This window comes from Hydractinia symbiolongicarpus, chromosome 3, assembly GCF_029227915.1.
Source record: "Hydractinia symbiolongicarpus strain clone_291-10 chromosome 3, HSymV2.1, whole genome shotgun sequence".
NCBI classification, from domain to species: domain Eukaryota; kingdom Metazoa; phylum Cnidaria; class Hydrozoa; order Anthoathecata; family Hydractiniidae; genus Hydractinia; species Hydractinia symbiolongicarpus.
In genome coordinates, this window is record NC_079877.1 from 21,726,849 (window position 1) to 21,735,989 (window position 9,141).

Below are 9,141 nucleotides of genomic sequence, written 5' to 3' on the forward strand. Positions count from 1 at the left end.
TTCCCCTTGTCAACTCGATCTTTAAATTTCACGTCTATTACCACATGCGCCGTATTCTAGCAAGAATGAAGGTACCCATGCCGCATGACGACGGTTTTTCTCAGTACAAAAATCCCTACTCAACATCCGGGTATGCACAAATGTGTAGGGAATATGGTGCAGTTCCTAATGATTTGTAAAAATTCAAGGCTGTCATGTCGTCACTCACCAACGGTTCATGGTGGCCACATATTGATGATGATTGGGCTAAATTCATCATACCAAAAAGTCAGGGTTTGACGTCGGAAGATCTGACCAAGTTAAGTGAAAGTATCCGGGTTTACGTGGTCTTGTTGCTTGGGTCGCAAGCGGGAGCCAAGGCATCCTTACTCGGATCTGGTGCGGACAACTATACAGCAAGGCAGATTCTGTTGCAAAAATTTGAAGCCATGGTACAACGTCAGGAGAATAGAGGGCATGAATTACGCAATTCCAAAAAGTGCTTCAATACGCCCGAACTCCGGTGAATTTTGCCGTCATGCCAAGCGTGTACATGCTGACTTCTGATATGAACCTGCGTACCCTACAGGGGGAACAATATGAGGATACCAAAACAGTGTTGAACACGACAAGGATAGGCCTCATCATTACATCATTACATCTGGCTTAAAAAATAGCTAATATTACGCCTTTTTCATCTTACCAACGTATACCACAAGAAACCCAACGGCAGCAGCGATTGCCATGTACAGATGCTTGGCTGCATATTCGACAATGGTTGCCGCTACTCTGAGAAAGAACGAGACTACGGTACCCATATTTGAGGAATTTCCTATTCTTTCCAGCTGCTTCTCTACAAACCCCTTCCCTGCGGCACTTCCTCCTGCAGCACCTCCAGCGCTCCCCCTGTAACTGCGAGTACAATGGTGTATCAGTAGAACAACAGCGAAAATTATGCTGCCTATAGTCAGGCCCTGCTCTTTGAACAACATTTTAAGCTTCTCCAGCAGAGACGTGTCATCTCCGGCAATTTTCAACAGAGTCCCCTTGATGGCCTTCAGCTGGCTGTAGATATCAGAGGAAAGTTAACTATGGACATTTTGCGCAGCCTCTTTTTTATCGTTCAATTTTTCAATCTTATCATTAAGATTTTTTATTTCTATATCAATATTAGCTTTTTGTCCTTTGGTTTCTCCGACTTTCTGCTTCTCGAGTTCTTTCACCTTGCCCTCCACCTTGCTAATCTCGCTATCATATAAGATCATCTTGCTTTTCAAGTTTTCTAAGTTACCCCTTATAGTCTGTGCTGCTTGGTTAAACCCTCTTATTTCACGTTCAGTGAGAACTTCATCAGTACCACCAAATAAAGTTTCTTGGATAAAGCTCTCCGTGGCATCTACAAATTCCTCTATCGATTCCATCGAAATGATATCATCGGCCCTGTCCTTCCTCACGATATCATCAACCTTTTGCCCAAGTACCTGGGCCACTGCCTTACCCCTGGTGGATGTAGTGACACGCACGAAATCTCCCTTCAATTTATTGATCATCTCCCGGACAGCTCGCAACCTATCCCTATCTTTTGTAATTAATGCTGTAAGGTCTATAGTATTGAAAGAAATACGTTTCCCTTCCAGCCTAAACTCGTCGTAAAGTATCGCAATAGGCTTCCCAACTTCTCCTCAAGACGTTCGTAAAGGTCTTCGACCTTTGATCTTAGTATTTTTTTCCTCTGGCCAGCCCCCTGTAACACCCTGTTGTTCTCCTGACGTTGAAGGCCCTGGCGTTGATGGAGGTTTTGGCGTTGATAGCGTAGTATCATCAGCTTTATCATCTGGACGGCCCTCCTCATCCAGAAGATCGTGATCAAATACTGGGTTAGTTGGCATTTATTTAAAAACAAACTATATTAAATAATTGAGTGCATTCGGAACTACATTGGACCCCTACGCAGAAATGAAACAGCTTTTTGGTATTAAAGGAAGAAGGCAGCGCGTCAAGGTAAGCCACGTACCCTCTACTATTAACCAGAATGAGGACCTCTATGTTGATGTGCCCAGCCTAGGGCAGAACGATGTCATATTTCCTGGAAGTATCAGGTTACTGTTTGACCTGGTGCTGACAGGGACAAACACGAAGCGTACTCTGGTAAGCAACATAGTGAAGTGAAAATATAAGCGACTATGGACCCCTCGCGGTCTACAGAGACTTGTGGCTGCCCAAATTCGATCGGGAAAACAACCTAATTCTAAAGGGTATTAACCCTAATGACGGTACCATCAGGGCCCTGCAGGTAAAGGCCACTGACCATGTAGGTACCGACGAGGAGAAAGCCATTGCTGCCGCCTATGGGAACACCTTTTCCGTCCTCCTCGGTAAAATGTTCGAACTAACGAGGGACGTACCGTACTATCAAGCGGGATTTTACGACAGATTGCAGTTTGTCCTATATTTTGCCCCACATAACGACGTTATCAAAGATGGAGGTACGGCAGCCTCAGGGTCTACCGCATCCAAGGCAGCGAATGCCCCGTTATAGCCGTCTTGCACTACCCTACGAAAGGATACTCAGGAGCAAGGTGGTAACCCTTAAAAATCCAGATACCAGTTATAACATCCAGATCAATACCCCTGCAAAAGGTCTAAAGGGCGTCTTGCTACTCTTCGTGGACCCTGCAACAGTGAAGCCCTATGCTGGAAAGAATGAGGTGCTTTACAACCCCAAGATCGAAAAAATATCCATCACTGTGGAGAGTGAACCCAACGATTTGTACTCACATGCCATGCTTCCCATGGATCATTTGGAACAAATCGTGAACCTTTTTGGTAGTCACGACTCGAAAAATGGTCAAACGACAAAGACATGCATCAAATGCCTGGATAAAAAGAAACAGCGGCGTGTCAAAAAAGTGCTTCCATGGTAGGTGCAGGGATCAGTGTAAAGAATGCAAGTAAAGTCAGATTTGCGAGCATGAGAGACAGAGGGCTGGCTGCATAGACATGAAAGGCGGAGGGCCCATTGCAAAGAGTGTAAAGGAAGTCATATTTGCAAGCATGAAAAAGAAGATCCCAGTGCAAAGACTGCAAGAAGGGCAAACAATAAATGGCAACTATCGGTGTTCTTGTTGCAGGTGCCGCGATTAACCCATTGGCTTTTAGTGGGACCAGTTTCCTGTTTAGTAAACTTGCAGGACACGGAGAAGCGAAACGTAAAAGACATGACAAAGCTATGGAATAATTGCAATCAGCCCAAGCGCAGTGGGTACAAGACCGACAAGCAAAAATCGACTGGTTCAAGAAACAACGGCAATTGCAAATACAGGCTGGTAAGAGCCTTCGGGAACTGGAAGATGACATGTACAAATACTACATTGCATCAAATAGTAAGGTTCCAAAATTATCTGATTACTATACACCTTCAAAACAACAAGATGGGGAACTCATTTTTATCATTGGGTCCTTGTCTCTGCTAGGGTTTGTGGCATACAAGTATTTGTCAAACGTTTTTGACAAGTGATAAAGACATGTCAAAGGTACATATCGTTACCGAGAAAGAGGCGGAAAAATCAAGCAATATCTACTATACCCCTGAACATCTCTGGACTGGACGAAAAGCCATCAAGTTGCTAGCCTCAGAAGCTCGCCTGTCAAAAACGAAGGTCACTCACTGGCGTTCTCGTCAACTATTCTGGTTACGGCACATAAAAGGTCCGAAGCGTATCGATTACCTTCATTTCACTATTACAACACCCAACGAAATGCACCAGTTTAATTACTGTGCATGCCCCAAGATAGGGTATACGGTAGCACCTACAAGTACATATTGACAAGGGTCGACGTGGCTTCAAGATACAAAGTAGCGAGATCCCTACGGACCAAAAAAGCCAGCGAGGTCGCGGGCATGATCAAAGATATTTATAAAGCAGGGCCTTTACGATACCCCAATAGTTTTCAATGTGATAATGGTTCTGAATTCAAATCAAATGTAACAAAATTGTTAGAGGATAAGGGGGTGGAGATTAAACGGGCTACCACTAAGTACCACCACACGTGTACGTCATTTGTGGAGTCTTATAATAAGGTACCTGCTGAGAAACTCCAAGATGCACAGGAGCCGGTCTCTGGGGAGCCTAGTACAATTTGGGTGAAACACTTATACGCTATCGTTAAAAATCTCAACAACAGCAAGACTGCCATGATTGAGATGAAACCTAACAGGACGATTAAACTCGAAGATGTCCCGCTTGCGAAGGGGCAAAAATACCCCGAAGAAAAACCCTTACCCGAGGATGGTTTGTACCCCTATCTGTTACAGCCGGAAGAGGAGCATGACGACTCTGAAAGACGCGAAACTATCACCTTTTGGAGCAGACAAACTTACAGGTTGGATCGTATCGTGGTAGATAGTCGTGTTTTATACTATTTGAAGGACAGCCCTGAAAGAAGCTTCGTGTCGGAGAAATTGATGCTTATTCCTGAAGATGTTCAGGCACCTCCAGAGGATGTAAAAGCTTGGTAAAAGTTATTCAGACGTTCATCCAAAGCATCATCTTCGTCATCTTCATTCGGATCCCTTAAATAATCCAAAGGATGTAGGGTGTAGAACGGGTATCCATAGACTATACCTTTGATAACATTGGGTTCATTTTCCAAATCAATATCGACTAGGCGTCTATCTGGTATCGGAAAGTTGCGTATATCGCCTATTGTTGCTATATCAGCCAAATCCGATTGCTTCAACTCCTTATCCTTGATGACCTGATAACAGAGTGCTCCATAGTTTTTCTCTTTAACATCAACAATATGGAGCCCCAGACGTTTAATATCAGCCTCTAGATCCTCATCGATATCTCTTCTCGCAAATGTTCCCAATGCTTTTTCGCCCAACGTTAACCTGTCTAAAAGGTCCGCGTCGGTAGGGTATTCAAAACCTTCATAGTAGATTCCATCTCGATATTTAAAATTTTCCAGGCAGGTAGGACAATAACCAGTCACTGACGCCGCGTTGATACAAGTGTAGTACAGGTACATGGATATTGTAATCCCTTGTAAATTGATTTTTTTGTACATATTCTTCCATCTTTTGTAATATTCAGGTAGAATTAACTTTTTTGTATGGACAAACCTTCCATACAAAAAAAGTTTACATCATATTATTCCGTGAGATCTAGGAGACGTTGATGAGTATGATGTTCACCAAGCCTGAAATGTCTCACACGCTCTGGGTTGACTTTAATACAACCACGCTCCCTGAGTCAGTTGTAGTGAACAATAGAATTCGGGGTCTCTGCCAGCACGACAATCCCACCGCTGGGATAGTCGACAAGCTTGTTTCGTATTTTTTGTGCCACATACCCCTGTTGGCCACAGATGGCCAGGTATGGAAAGGGGTCGTTGTTGTTCTTCTGGATCACAGCCATGCCGTTATCTTTCCCAGGATCTTCGAGGTAAGGCACGGTACGTTGCTGTAGCTCCTCAATTTCTTCCCCCAGCACCATGAGTTGGTCTCTATCCTTAATCTCGTCCCCGAGATTGAGGATAGAGACAATTCCAGGGCCATATCTCTGTCCTCGATGGTCTCCTGTAATTTTTCCACCCCCTTTCCGGCCAACCATTTTGTCAAAGCTACGGCCTTAGGCTTTCTTGATTTGACAGCAATCTTTAGGGCCCCGTTCAATGTAATGAAGACATCGTGTGAGTTTTTCCCTCTTCCAAGCCCCCTTCCACCCCACAATTTCTTGCCTTGTTGTGGTTTCTTCGGGCAAATATTGATAATTGCACTTGATATTAGCAATACCCAAAAACCTACCAACATCAGTTCTTTTGAACATAGGCTGATCTTGTTTGTCAAATAGAGTCTCGATGGCTTCTGCAGGTATGGTGTTGAATAGCGAAAAAGACATTTCTAATATACCAACGTAAGCCAGAAGATTTCACTCCAAAATTTTCCAAGTCTTAAGGTGTTCCAACCTCACGTATAGGCATGCATGTTTGGATTTTTTCAATTCAACCTTTATATCATCCCAGTCTGAAATCAAGTTCGCCTCTTCGTCTATCATCCTCATGTCACTTCTTTCATGAGGGTACCACAAAAACAAGGCTTTTTTCTGTCTTCTCAAATTTTTGGGCAAAGCAGTATACGACTGCGTTAATAGCCAAAGACTATGCTTCCTATGTCTACCTGAAATAGCTAATTCAAGTAGGGATTTTCTCCGCTTGTCTAGGCTCTCGTCGGCTATACAGTCGTCCACGACAAACAAACTCTTCTCAGCTGCTAGTAACGATGATAATTTCGCTATCCATTCAAACAGCTGGTCCTTAGGATCGATCAGGAACACATATTCGTCCCTCCAGAGCGAGACCCTTTTTAAATAGGTACTGTTCCATTCAATTGTTGGGCACAGTATCACTATGTTGTGATAGTGTCCCCTATACTCATTCTCGAGCAAATCCAGAACACGTTGCGTCTTGCCACAGCTTGTCGGACCCGTAAAGATTGCCTTGTGGGTGTCTTTTACTACGTCTAACATTTTATTGATAACACCATTTCTTATTATGTATTTTAGGATATATCGCGGCGCAGCTGGTACAAATCCACACGCCCTCATGATGGTTCACTAAAGACCCCCGGCAGGCAGGGCAGAAATTGGTCTTTCGGGTCTTATATTCGATAGGCTGTGTTTCAAACGATAGCTTACCATCCAGGAAACGAAGTACTTTGCGGTACCTCTTGACGAGTCGTGCCTTCTCCTGGCTGACAGGGCTGGGTCCTGGGTTAAAAAAGGTATCTTGATCGGTGTCTTTAAAATCTCGGCGTACCGAATTACGATGTCGTATGTGAATAAGGTATAGGGAGGCAAGTAAAACTCGTCTATTCTGATGGGGTCTACTTCGTCGTAGATATCACGGTCTTGCATTTGTTTTTGGCACGCTGCCCCTTCGCCTTATCCAAGCAACCTATGAAACTTTTCGTTTGACTATTCCCCCTGATTCTATACTTGTCCGGGGAAAGATAGTGTTTACATTTTGAGCATTTCTTCTATATTTGTATTTACCCTTGGGGCTAACACAAATTTTTACTGTTTTTTTCGGAGGTATCAATTTATTTAGGCTTCGGGACTATGGACGCGGGGATCCACCCTTTCTCCACAGCCATTTCACGACTTGCTCTCCCTGTTGCAAAATAGGCCACCATCTTAAGGACATCGTTTGTATCCATCTTGGATACATCTTGGATGGTCTTGTTATACCCAGAAACTTTTTACCTGCCAGGGCATAGGCAAATGTGAAAGATAGATCCACGACGGTTTCATATAGCATGTCCAGAAGCTCCTTTTCTTTTGGGGTTACGTTGCTTGTACTCATTTATTTAGTGTAATTTTTTGAAAAAATTCAATGCATCTTGAAGATGTCAATCTGAGGCTGAGATTTCCCCTGCTGAGGCTCTGGATGAGTCGCTGGCTTGTGAGATTCTCCATCATTTTTGCCTCTACAAACTTTGTACCAGACGCCTACTCCTACCGCTAATACGGCTAGTGTTCCTACACCGTACATGTAGACTGACTGTACGGAACTGGCCTCAGAAGAGGTTTTGACTGTAGGTTCTACAGTACCCTCTTGTTATTTCATTTTATTTAAATTCAAAAATTTAAATAAATCGGTTCCATTCGGCAAGTCGCCTGGCAGCAGCAACTCTTCCCGACTGCTTTTTGTTTAATTCAACAATTTTTTCTGTGGCCTCAGGTGGTTGCTGCTGATTGATAATAACACTACACACGCTACTCATCTTTGTTCTTCTTAGCCTCCGCTCCATCCTCTTTTTTGCTCATATGCTTCATGGTATGACTAACAACCAAAATTGGAGCTAGACATCTACCAATTGTAGAGTAAACCAGTATACCGAGGTCTGCCATAGCGTCCCGGATTATAGGGTCTTCTTCAACATTTTTTCGGAGGCCCTCGTCATTGTCGATTTCCACAAAATTTCCAATCAAATTTACTGCAGATTGACTACGTGAGTAGTCAACGCCTTGGCTGCTTTCGCTCCCTTCTCTTGAAGCTCACGTTGTACGTACTCGGCGTGTACCTTCTCGACAACCTCATCGGGAGCCTTCTCAACAAACCCCTCCGTACATTTTTTCGGTAGGAGATGTCCTTTACCTTTCCTCAGGGCCCCCTTCAGGACCTGGTGTTTATCGGTGGGTTTCTCACATGCTCAAAACTTTCTTCTGCAAGCTGACTCATTCTCTTTATTGTACGGCGATATCGAAAAAAACAAAACGCGATCAGGGCATACGGTAGAAGTATAGCGATGGACACGGGCTAGCGTGGAAACTTGGTCCTGCTGCACGAGCCTCTTATCATCCGCCCTCTTAAATGCTAACTTTTTCACCTGTTTGGTGTATACCTGATGGTTCTTGTTCTAAAATAAGACCTGACTTTTGTATATATCAGCGCCCTCCTCCAAGCATCGCCTATAGTCGTCGAAGTGATGGACGTCTTCGTAACGCATCTTTTAACGCCCTTCGTGTTCCTGTCACCGCCCTCTTTTCTAAGGCTCCCGTAGGCATACAGTTTTGCCCTCAGTGTTATAAACTCCGTCATTATTTTTCCACCTGGCTCGTCCTTCATTAGACCTACCACTTTTTTGTGCTTACCAATGGGAAGAGGTCTCCCATCATCTGGATTATAGGCACTCGTATCGGAACGGTCCTCAACATCCTGCGCAATGTCACGATAAAAATCTTCTGTTCGGATGTGGTACACAAAGGATTCCGTGTCCATGTAACAGAGCTGCAGCTTGCTACCATATTTGTAGAAATCCTTCTCAAACTCGTTTTTTGCATTTGTTCTCAACATCGTGTTGTAATCTATGCACCCCTTAAGCCATGGCTTTTGATTAAACTAGATGACTCTATGCACTTTCTTCAGCTCAAGCCCATGCTTTATAGCTTCGTGGAGAGCTCTGATATGCACCACATACCCACGCTTGTCTTTTAAATTTGGTACCAATTTTTCGATTTTGTTGAACGTCGTGCGTTCTGGTAAAAATGGTAACTCATTATGGGTATCATGTAACCTCTCGGGGTAGTCAATATCAACCTCCAAAATGTACCCGTACTTGTTCTTTTCGATAAGTTTCGCAATTCGCCTTTCAGTAAA